Genomic DNA, 12,570 nt, shown 5'->3' with positions numbered 1-12,570 from the left:
AGTTGGTCATTTTGTGAGTTCGAGTCTCCATTGGTCTAAAGATTGCATTTCTGTTGGTCATTTTGCGAGTTCGAGTCTCCAATGTCAACAACGTTGCATCTGCCTCAGTCATGCTCTTGTTTTTTGGGTGTTGTCTGTTGTTTAAAAGTATTATAAATTTTGTTAGAACGGTGGTTAGAGGCCACTAAGAGGCGCATAGCCCGGAGGTTACGCTCCCTCCTGGCCGCGGACGCGCGACCTTGACCTGTCGGCGAACAGGGTTAGTTCAGTTGGTCACTGTGGAGCTTGGGGCACTCCAGAATAACTAGGAGTTAGAGTCTCCTTATCTGCGCTTTTTTGGGCACTTTAAATTGAGGTAGGGACTTTAGAGATGAGGCCAGATACAGTTCGAGTCTGATACTGGTTAATTGATTACAAAAAAGTTGGACTTTCTTCGGTTGGACCCGTTATCTTAAATTTGTCAAAATTGTGTAGGCGCTAAAACTTTCAGGCCTGAGAGTGATTGTAAATATAAGACGTCTTTGTAATATAATATAGAGTTGAGTGTGAAACGAGGCTGTGTGTGACGACAGTGTGTTGCGAGCTATTATTAGATAGTGTGTGAACATGCAAATGAGGTGGTTGCTGTGAAGCCCACAGAGGACTTCCTGTTTAGCGTGTTATTGAGTTTTATAAATATGATTTGCAAACAATGATACATGCCTGTAATTAAAACGCTGATTTTGCTGATTACAATATTACAAATAAAGTTTTAAATCACTACGGTGAATGTTTAATGTTTGGCTGGGTTTTGATATGGGAGAGACGGCTTCGCAGCTGCTGGGGGTAAGTGACCGGAAACTTGCATGCCCATAAAAGGCAACTGCCTGACTGTGTGAACTATGCACCAAGAGAGAGAGTAAAATCTAGGCAGATGAACCAAATGGATGTTGTAAGAAAAATAGTAAATGAATGTTTTAGTCTCTTAATACAGGTGGATTTCTCTCAACCTGGAAACCTGAGTACAGCAGCAAAAGGATAGATTAATAAAATTGGGACGACACACATGCCAAGCTCTGGCTCAAAATTTTACAGTTTGACCTCTCACTTTGTCCATAACCGAAAAAGAAGCTTAAAGGACATCTTCTCCTCCAGTTATCGGTTACCATCACTGGAAATTTTCAGGCAAGTTTTTCACTGAATTGTTTTTGGCACCATGTGTCCCTGAATCTCACAAGCAAGCTCTAATTCCTGGCTGAAGACATGGAATGCTGTTATTTAAGGTGGGAAATCAAAATTTGGGAAACAAAATTAAAAACACATACAATTGGAGAAATGCCTTGCTTGAGAAAAAAAAAAAAAAAAAAAAAAGTTAAAATAACCCACCCACAAACGCACATACACGCAATGAAGAAACAGCTTACACTCATGAACACGTGAAAATTTTCAAGCAAGGTTAAAGCAGCGAAACTTAACATACACCTGATGTTAAATGATAAAGTCTATCCACTACTAACAATTAAACTCTCTGGGTTGCAGGACAACAACTTGACTTCAAAAAGACAGACACTGGTAAATCACAAACCAGTGATGAAACAACAAATTTAGTGGTTAAAAGAGTCAAATTGTGACATGTTTTCCTGTGATTGATTAATATAAGTGATTATTGAATGAAATAAAATTCCTTTTTTGAATTATTAAACATGATCTTAAGAATTTTAACGTGTACCTATGTTGTCCTGTCAACGTGGTGGGTTAGGAGTTGATTATATAGTGAGAAAAAACAAAAAAAGGGGGGGAGAAGGCTGACATAGGGCCTGGCCCCTCTCTGAATAACATAGCCAAAACAACATCATTTTCAAACAACATCATTTTCCTGTTCGTCTGTTTTTGTTTTGTTTTTGTTTTTTCTCTTTATGCTTAATTACAGGCTGCTTTGTCGGCCCTGAAAGCCGAGGCTGACCTGGACTCCTGCTCTCCCCTCTACCATCTTTGCTCTCCCTTCTACCATCTTTGATGTGACCCTGACCAAATGCTACAGCAGCTGGACTCACAACAACAGCCTGAGAATGTCAACAGTGCTGCAGGAAAGAGATCTCATGCAGCGGAGACGGAGAACGTTAAATCCAAGGCCCGTTTCACTACACGGGGGAGATTTCCAGATAGCTTCAGCTGACAGAGCTGTGACGAGACGCCTATTAAGCCCTGATGATAAGTGAGGCCGAGCAAAAGAATGCTGACCTTAACAACTCTGCATTAAAACTGTGCAGGACAGTGATGGACCAACACGGAGGATCGGGCAGCAAAAAGGGCGTGCCAGAGACACGAGGAGTGACTGAGGTCAGAAGGCACCTCAGATTGGACAAAAGCAGCAGAAGAACATAAGCTGAAGGCACAGGTGTCGGGGTTCAGCCAGGAGCTGACCTCTGAGAAGAGCCGAACAGCAGAGCTGCAGAAGGCCGTGGAGCAAAGCAAGGAAAACATCAAAAAACTTCAATCTGACGTGTACGGAAAAGACTCTGAGGTTTCTGCCCTCAGTGAGAGCTCAAGACATCAGAGCAGAAACTGAGCATGCCTCAGGAGGAGCTGGCTGCTAATCGAACCCATCAGTCAGGCTTGGAGTCCCAGATACAGGACTTTAAATCAGGCCGGAGCTTGCTGGAGCAGGAGGTTGCCAAACCTGACGAGAAGCTCCAACACAGGAGCAAACCCTGAAGGAGCTACAGAAGCAAAAAGGGTCAAGTTAAGGAGGAGCTGGACAAGGAGAAGATGCAGGACACTGGAGAAAAGGACTGCCTCAATTGGGGCCAGAACCAGTATGGAGAGAACTTTGGGCAGCAGCACCAACGGACCCAAACGGACTGAAAAGGGGGAGGGCGGGACCCCAGAGCAAGCCTCAGGCCATGGTTTACCCAGAACACCAGAACAGGAAAGTGATGAACACAAACACACACACACAAACACACACCTCTACATACACTGACTCAGAAGCAAGAGAAACACACATATGAACACATATGCACTCGTTGATTGACTGAGAAATGAACACAAACACACACACACAAATCAAAATGCTGATTCAATTCATTGAGAAGTGATCCACACACACACTCACATACACACATACACCTACACATGTTTGTGCAATGAAGAGTGATACACACACGCTGCTGCAATGAAGAATGCTTTACTAACAAATGCTATGCTGATACGCAAAATGCTGCACACAAACGTCCAAATACAGAATTTGTTACAACAACAAGAAGCCATTGATTGTTTAATTGGTTAAATGCATTTCATGTCACCCAGAGGGCATTTGTGCAGATTTAGGGGACAGGGTCTAGAGCAGTTTGGTTAAGAAAACAATGTCTGTGAGTGATGTCTGTTTATGGCTCAAGGCCTCAACTGAATTGTTTACTGTGCTTCACACAGCCTGATAAGGAGCAGTGGTACAGAGTGAAAATGGTGAATTAATGGTGTGGGCCTTACTTCGGAGCGCCACATTTTTGTGATTGAGATTTAATTGAAGGAGGAACACACTGAAAAAAAATAAATAAAATAAAAATAATAACAATAATAAAATATAAAATAAAAAGAAGAAAAGGGGGCCAGCCCTTGGATTTACGTAAGCATCCCACGTGTATTTAACACAATTGCCTCAGGCTTTAAAGATTTGTACAAAAATTCAACAGGAAATCATAGCTTCCCTGTATTTCCTACATTGTTGGCATGCTGGTGAGTGCTGTTGCTCCACAGTAAGAAGGTCCTGGGTGCAAGTCCACAGTCTGGCTAGTTTGCAGTGGTTTCTCTCTGGGTATTCTGGTTTCCTGCCACAGTGAAAAGTCATGCAGCTGTTAGAGTTAGGTTAATTGATGATTCTAAATTATCCGTGAATGTAAGTGTAAATGGTTGTTTGTTTCTAGGTGATAGACTGGTGACCGGTTCGGGGTGCACCCTGCCTCGTAACCTATCACTTTAGAGTTATTTCCCAGCCCTCGTGCAATCAGGATAAAGATAGGAGGATGGTAGTTGTTGTAGACCCATTTAATTTTTATGGTAACCAGAATTTAGACTTTGTTGAACCGTAGGCAATATGAAGACAACATGTAGTATTTAAGGGACCAAGTAGAATTTGGATAAAAGTTATTGAATAGTGTTGAAATAAAAGGACAGAATTGTGAAGGATTAAAATATTCCAGGAGCTCAACTTACTCCATCTGAACATGTTTTAATCGTGTAATATGAACTCAAAATACACAGGTTAACTGAAAATGAAAAGGTTGTGTTGATTTAACTCAGTTGTTTAAGTTTCTACCAAAGCAAAACATTTGTGTGCAACTAGTGTCCACTATTGAATCAAATAAGTCCAACATGTTTTTGTCAGTGCAAAAGAAGTTACGGTACCTGTATTCCTACACAATATTGTCCCGGGACAGAGAAAAACTTTCTGGTGAAGTTTTGGTTGATTTTGGGTTTTGCTTAACACTAGGTTGATTTTATCAGTGAGGTTTGGATTGTTTTCTTTCTCTAAGAGAGAGAAAGATGGTTTTATGCTTGGACAGGTTTCTAATGGGCCCCAGTATTTGTTATTATATGAGTATTTTATTGGTTACGTTGTTTTTGCTTTTGTCACAGTGCACTGAAATAAGAACATCTGAGAGGAGTGATCCACCGGTGGTGATATTTTGGTATTTTGTGAGTTCCTGATTTAACAAATCAGCTCTTTAATCCAGGCCTGAGAGATTGAACTTTAAAGCGCTATAAAACATTCTTACTGAAAACAGTTGCAAAGTATTTTTCTCCATGATTATAATGGGCTTGGGAGAAATTCACTTATATGGGACATTGATCACATGAGAAGTCCTGAGCCTAAAAGGATTGCAGCGAGTCAATCCAGTCCAAAAAACAAGGAACTGTTTTTCCTTTAAAATGATGACGTCATCTTGCTGGTGATGGAGCCTCGAATAGGTTCCGCGTGAGACTCCATTATCAGCAATATCTGGTATGAATGTGTGTGAATGTATGCATGTGACTGGACTGTGATGGACTGACGACTAAAAGTTTTAACTGACTTGATACTGAGACAAAAACGATACCGACTTTAGGATTAGTACATGTCTACAAACAATTCACCTCGCCTGTAAAAGAAGGGTGGATGTTTTGTCTCGCTTTGTTTTGTTTTTGCAGGAGTAGGAGGACAGAGGCTAAGGGGGGAGGCTGCAGCGTCACATGAGTGTGAACTGCAGACTTAACCCTTTGGTTGCTAATTTTGAGCTACTGATGTTTCCATTAAGAAAATTGGGTTTTATTAGCTGTGTTTCGATTAATGCAGCACATTATATTGTTGGGAATGTTAAATGCTAAAGTGAAGAGAAGCTTTGATTTCACTCAAGACTGAACATGTTATTATTAACCATAGCAGGCCACTGTAAAAAAAAAAAAAAAGCCAATTAATTTAGATAGAAAAAGTCAAAAAACTCTACTGATGTCTATGAATAACAGGGGAATGATAGACTTGTCACATTCAAAATATAGATATGTAATGACAAACACTGGTCCACGTCATTTAGGTTCTCCATTGAAATAGTCAATAATTTAGAAAAGTAAGATAGAACCGACAGACAGGGGCATGTGGTGCTGCACAAGAATAAGAGCAAAATAAAGAAAAATTAAAATGTACCATTACACTCAGAGGATCAATATGAAATTCAATATATGCTAATTTTGTATGAAGTACGTGACTGATAACTGTTCTGTCCTGAGCTTTTGTTTTTACAGCGCCCACTTGACCACACCAACAGTTTCTTGCCACCAAAAGCGGGTACTTGCAAAGAATAGGGAGGAATATCATCAGAAGTGGGAAAGGTAAGCCCCGATGGGGGTGATAATGTAACACACCCAAAGAAAGATTTTAGGTCTGACCAACCGTCTCAGTCGTGGGCAAAACGATGACAGTCAATAAAATTCTAAAAGATAATTTAGTGACAAAAAATATTAAGAGATAAAAGATAAAACAGTCCAGTGTCCCATTCATGAATCAAATAAAAACACACAGTCCCAAGGTCAGAGCCAGCTATGCCACACGGCCAGTTGCACTCCACATGTTGCCTTTAACAGGGGTAGAAGTTGTCCTTGGAGACCCACCACCCTGCAAGCATATAGCCAGTGATCACTCCAACCTGTGCAACTATGCTGCCTTTAGGCTGTGGCATATAATAGGCCCTGGCCTGCACAGAGAGACAAAATGACACCTTCAGTATAAAATTCATAGCGCAAAACCCATGCATCCCAAACATATCAGATTATCACATTACATACATGCACAGAGAGACAAAATGACACAGCAGTGTTTGTAGTGTGGGCTATAAGTAGACCAGTGTATCAGTGCAATCAAGTACACCTGCCTGTAATTAGTCAAACCGAATTCCAGCCATTGGCTAACCAAAAATGTGACACACACACAAAAAACCACTCCCAACCCAGTGCAACTTCACACAATAATATGGAGCTGAATTAACACAGGCACACTAGTCTACCATGTTACAATAACACCATTAATTTCACGTATGGTCAAATTCTTAAAACTTGACCCCAAACATGAAAAATTCTTCAAACATTTAGAGACAGAGTGGAGTTCTAGATAAACATAATGCAGCAAACCACATAAGGATGGAGCATTGGAATCAATAAGATGGTGAAAAAACACGCAGGAAAAATGTTGATCATGTTGATTATGTTTATTCCAGTGCAGGGATTGGCTAATCTGACCAGGAAATGTTATAAATGGATTGTCGGAACAATCAGCGTTAAAATCACCTTTGACAGTCCAGACTAAGATGGCGTTGGACATCTTCAGGGCGGAAAAGGGTTGGTGTGACCAAGGTGTGGTTTGGCTTGTTGTATGTATATTTCATAATGATACAGCTCTGGATGGACCAGTTACCAGGGCATGGAAGGAGGACAGACTCATTAAATGAGGAGAAGGAATTTTCTGGGATTGGAGATCCTGTGGGTGAGTGGTTGACTAAAAGCATGCATAAAATAAAAGCTATTTTTTGCTATTGATTGGTAAATAGATTGATAATTGGCCACATTCACAGTTGTATTGACTTGTAGTGGACGTAGTCTACTTCATGTTTAAGCACTCTAATTAACAGATTGAAAATAGTGACATTAAAGGAAGAATATGCAGCACCACCCTGTCAAATGCCAGTGCCGGTGGGGCTCAGTGATGAATCAGGTGAGCCTCATGGCTGAATTAAAACATAGAGGCCCCTGCTGTGGTCAGTAAGGGATAAAAAAGGGTGTGTTTTACTGTTATTTTAGCATCAGCATTATTGTTACATCAGAATCATATAACAAGCATTGCATTGAACATTTATTGAAGCTATTGACATATTAACATTTGTATTACAGTGATTGTTATAACCCCATGTTAATCTTCTATCTACAGGTGTCAAAAGTAGTCAACAAGTTCATATTGAAGTGAAGTTCATATTAATACAGGTTTTGTTTGTAGACGATTGTGAAGACGCAGGCTCTGGGCGGAGCCAGGTGTTGAACAGATCTAACATGACAATTAAATTGATTTCATTCCCTAACACAGAATAACAAGACTGGAGCAACGACACTGGACAGGAGAAAGTCTGATACTTTCTAAGATATGAGGTCACTAACCTTTTCTTTTAATTTTCTAGCTTCATTGAATGGACACATGTTAGAATTAGAAATGGCTAATTTGTTTTTATGTCTTTTATTAGAATGAGTGGTTTTAATCATTTTTATACATATCTTGCAAATGTGCTTATAATGAGTTGGCACTCGGTTTTTTGAAGGTCATAAGCTTCGTTCGGCGATAGTCCGGACTGATAAAGTGTAGGAAATGCCTTGAGTGCAGCGGGCTAAATGCAAACACGCTTACACACACATACACTAAATTAGGATAAGTCCTTGGGACATTCTGAATGTTCTAAACCAATTCTGAATCACCAAAAGATCAGTAGACAGCAACATTAGATTAGAGCTAGGAAGAGAGGTGTTTTGGTTTTCTGTCTCTTACAGAGAAAGGAACAGACACCAGACGAGGTCACAGATATACGAGGATCCTTGGCAGCAGAGACAGACACGGTGACTGCTGAAACATCAACTGGGTTCAAGTGTCATGGCATTTTGGGCTCCAGTTAGTCACCTCAAAAGGATGGATCCCATAAACACAGCAATAACCATGAAGGGGTTGACGGAAATCCAGGAACACCACACCAACGACGTTCGAGAGGCTGTTGGTCATAAGGAGAACACCTTTCTGTTCCTTTTCCTGGGGAACACAGCTGTGATCCCAGAATACACAGATCATTGTTTGAAATCGGGGCAGAATAATCCCCTGATCTGTGCAACGACTGAAGGGTTGTCTAACCCCTGATGTTGAAGGAAACAAGAGCCGAGGATCACCCGACTGGAAGACATTGGTGCATACAGCAATAAAATAAAGGTTAAAAGCTCCTCGGACAGAGGTTCTAGTCCGAGTACGTTTGGAGGGTATAAGGTAGCACCGAAATAAAGCTGTGGGAGAACTGGGGAGTGATGGGAGTATCATCTGTATCTACTGTTGTTGTTGTAATAAAAGTTTTTCTTGCATCTGAACTGCGCAAACACAGAGGTCATCTCACATATGGTTCACCCAACAGGGGGACAAAGGGCCTAAGGAGTAAGGAGAAATGAACCCGGTAACACTGGATTGGAGGGTGTAAGTGAGCTCTTTAAGTCTAAAGAGCTCATCAGGGGGAATTGTCAGATTATAATATTATTTTATGCCATGTTAGACCCCTAATTAAAGATTGTGAATTATTATGTAGTTTTAGTTTGCATTATGCTCCTGAATTAGAAGAGGGTGATAACTATTACATTTGGTAAACTGATTTGCATTACATTAGACTGTTGATTTATTGTGAATGAATGATATTGTTTTATGATGCATTATACTGCTGAGTTATAAGAAATATTGTTCACAGAAAGTCATCGTCTTATTTGTCTGATTAGAAGAGAACAGAGTATACTGCCCCATCTTAGCAGGAGCAGATAAACAGGGAGCCAAGGTTGTAGCTTAGGCGCTGTGTGAGAGAAAGAATGTGAATGTTTAGGCTTTTATGATTAGGTGGGGGCCACTAGAGGCTATAAAAGTTTGATCAAGGCTCCACCATTTTGAGATCTGATGCTGTCTGCTGTATGGTGTCCATCTCCCACGCGTGTGTTCATTAAATCATCGTTTGACTTGACCCGGCCGGACCAGTGTGGTTATTTTGGTTTTCCTCTTGTATCCATTCCCAATATTTGAATCCGTAACAAAGGACATTAATCATGTTGTGCAGCAAGCATAGTCAGGTGGAGGATGGGCTGCACATGTGATTGTGTCACTGTTTTTCTTCTCTCTAGTTTGTTTTAGAGTGAGGGCCGTATTTTAAAACTGATTCTTTTTTCCTTGGTTTTGTCTTTATGTCAGCTGGACCTGCTGCAATATTAATTAAGAAATGTCCAAACACCTCACAGCAATGTGCCACCAATTATTTCCTTAGGAAAGCACTTAGTGGATGTAATAAGTGTCCCCATGGGATCGCATTTATTTAGAGTGGATCTGGTTAAAGAAAAGCACCCATAATTTTTGGGTGCCATTGCTGGCAGGTTGCACCATTAAAAGTACTCTGTGAATCGTTAGTGGCCTTTCACTGTGATAGTCACATTTTACTGCAAATCCTTTTTAGTCATAAAATTGTATAAAGGTTTGGTGATACTGACCTCTTATCCTGTTTATTCTGGACTCGTCCCTGCATGATATTCTGACTGGGAGTTTGTATGACAAGGATCAGAGACGGTCTTTAATCCTCCACAGTCTACTTGCCATATCTTGTCTACACCGTTCCCTCAAATTGTTTTGTTTTTTTCAACCACAAACATTTGTGGCCACATGTATTCATTGGGTAAGTCCAATGAATACATGTGGCCAAATAAAATGGTAAGGGCATGTGCAATGCTAACAAGGTGGTAAAGCACTTCCACACCTTTGATGATGACTCCAACACTGTCCAGGTTATCTATGGTTTCTTCATGTTCATGTTTCATGGCCAAGATGGCCAGGATTAAATTCATTAAAGGCTTGCCTAATTTGTTTGAAGATGAAAGTTTGTTTCCCTCGCACCAGGATCATTTTGGTTTTTTGGGCAATGTCATTTGTCAAACTTAATTCAACCAAAGGTGGTCTGTATTTTTACACATTACAGACACCATAAAAACATTAGTGTCATGATGCTCACTCGTTTTGTGTTTTTGCAAGGTAAACACAGCAAAACCATCAGGATGAACAGTACTTACGTGCTTTTATTCAAAACCTCCACGTTTAATAACAGATTAATACGTTAGCTTGTTAAATATTTCCTGGACTCCAACATTTCTTCTTGGAGAGTTTTGAAGACACCACCAAAGAACCGCATGGCTATTTATTGATAGACCTCACACCAACCTGCCCAGAGTGGGGATATTGCCTGAAAAGCAGCTTTGTCTTTTTATTTTACGAGGAAAAGTAACCAAAGAAACCAAGAAAATAACCATTACTTTTTCCAAAGACACTGATAGAAGAAGTTTGGACTCTGGATTAGAGCCTGGTACTGACAGTTTTTGATGATGTCTTTTTTTTTTTTTATCTGTCTGCTCATCCCTGGTCATCCCTTGACTATGTTTTTTATTGATCTGGTAAAAGCCTGCCTTGCTGCTCTTCTCATTGGCAGGGATTAAGGCCACCTGCTCTTTGAATTACTTTATTAGTGCTTCAGGGAGGAGCCCGAGCTCGCTGATTTAACTCAGGAGGCTATTTCCAATACATATATGTCAAGCAGCGAAGAACCTCTGGTTTCTCACTTTCTGAACTATGGCTTCAGGTGACAGGGTGTCATAGCCCCCCAACAGCTGCTACTCAATGATCAGCTGCAGAATAAGTTATCAGTTTTCTCACTGGTTGAGTTTGAGGTGAGGGCCATCCTTACTCACTATTGATGCTTTAAGGAGGAGCTCCAGGTCGCGGCTTGAACCCTCAGGGCTTCTTATTAGCTGCTGAGTCTAAGTTTCACTTTGATTGTGATCTAATTTTGCATTAAAAAACAAATAAAATTTATTATGCAGTTCCAATGGGCTATAAATGATCTGGCTTTCACCTTCACTACTCCTCTATGTTGTTATAAAGCCTTACCTATGTAATATTGTTTACACACACACACACACACACACACACACACACACACACACACACACACACACACAAAAGCAGTTATGAAAATAATGTGTGCCCAAAACTTCCTGTTAAAAGGGAGTTTTTCCTTCCCACTATGATCCCCTATGCTTGCTCATAGGGGATCATATGATTTTTGGGGTTTTCTCTGTATCTATTATTGTAGGATCTACTGTACAATATAAAGCGCCTTGAGGCAACTGTTGTTGTGATTTGGCGCTATATAAATAAAATTGAATTTAATTAAATGTGATACAATTTATAATTGTCATAGATTTTATTACCTCCCATAGCAAATCACTTGATAGGTGCCGGTCATAAATGACCTTTTTGACAAAAATTTACATCACATCTCTCTTTTTGTTCATGCTTTCCCAGACGTCTCCAGTACATACATGCCAACCCTCCCAATTTTTCCGGGGGAATCCCGAATTTCAGTGCTCCTCCCAAAAATCTCCTGGAGCCACCATTCTCCCGAATTTCTCCCGATTTTCCACCCGGACAACAAAATTGAAAAACCATATAGCAGAATTCATAGCGCGGCCCAGCCAGTTCCAGTTTCCAACAATGGCGGCAGCTACTTAGTTTTAATATTACTCTTATTACTCTTTCTGGGTTGCAAAATAAACTTTTATTATATTTTCAGGCAGGGCCATTTTTAGCCCAAAATGAATCAAAGCACCCCCAAAGATTTCTTACTTTTTTGACAACATTTGCTGTTTTTGTGACACACTACCGAAAATATAAAACCCATACAGTACTTGGTTGAGACGTAATAGTTTAACAACAAAAGTATAAATACCCCCCCCCCCCCCTCCCCGAATGGTTTGTTCCAGCTCTCCTCTCCTCTACTCTGGCTCTAGCACCCTTTCTGCCAGAGCGATTGTGGCTGAGTGCCTGGCTTAAAACAGGGCATGTCAGCTGCATTTAACCTTCAGTTACTCTTTATATAGTCAGGTAGGAGTCAGACCATGTTTCTTTTTAGCTGAAAAACATTACACCACGGTAACCTGAGAGCGTTGAAAACGTGTTTTCCAACAATGTTTGCTACACTACAATCCGTCCTACTCTGTAGTAAAATCAGCGACATTTGACTGTCCTATTGCTCCCATCGAAATTTATATAGTCTATTTAAAATCGACAACTTAAAATTGTCCGTAGCCTGCTGTTGTTACCACTGTCCCATTTGAAATGGAATGAGAGAAACTGGTTATTTTGTCATATGTGCATGTGCTGATATTAAACCCAAGGTACTAACTAGCTAACTGACTGGATGCTAGTGATGTGTGATACAACTGATTTCCTTGATATCGATATTT

At 40.4% G+C, this 12,570-nt stretch overlaps 1 long non-coding RNA gene across 1 annotated transcript; it reads right to left on the bottom strand.

The window, feature by feature from the left end:
• Positions 1-3,855: 3,855 nt before the first annotated feature.
• On the bottom strand, positions 3,856-9,630 carry LOC146518446 (uncharacterized). Its single transcript, XR_014873958.1, has 2 exons — positions 6,322-9,630; positions 3,856-6,230 (listed from the first exon to the last, which is right to left on the bottom strand). It is a non-coding gene; the product is annotated as an uncharacterized LOC146518446 (long non-coding RNA).
• Between the last annotated feature and the right edge of the window lie 2,940 nt (positions 9,631-12,570).

This window comes from Neolamprologus multifasciatus, chromosome 5 (assembly GCF_963576455.1).
Source record: "Neolamprologus multifasciatus chromosome 5, fNeoMul1.2, whole genome shotgun sequence".
Classification (NCBI taxonomy): Eukaryota; Metazoa; Chordata; class Actinopteri; order Cichliformes; family Cichlidae; genus Neolamprologus; species Neolamprologus multifasciatus.
This window is presented reverse-complemented; position numbering and strand designations above follow the sequence as displayed.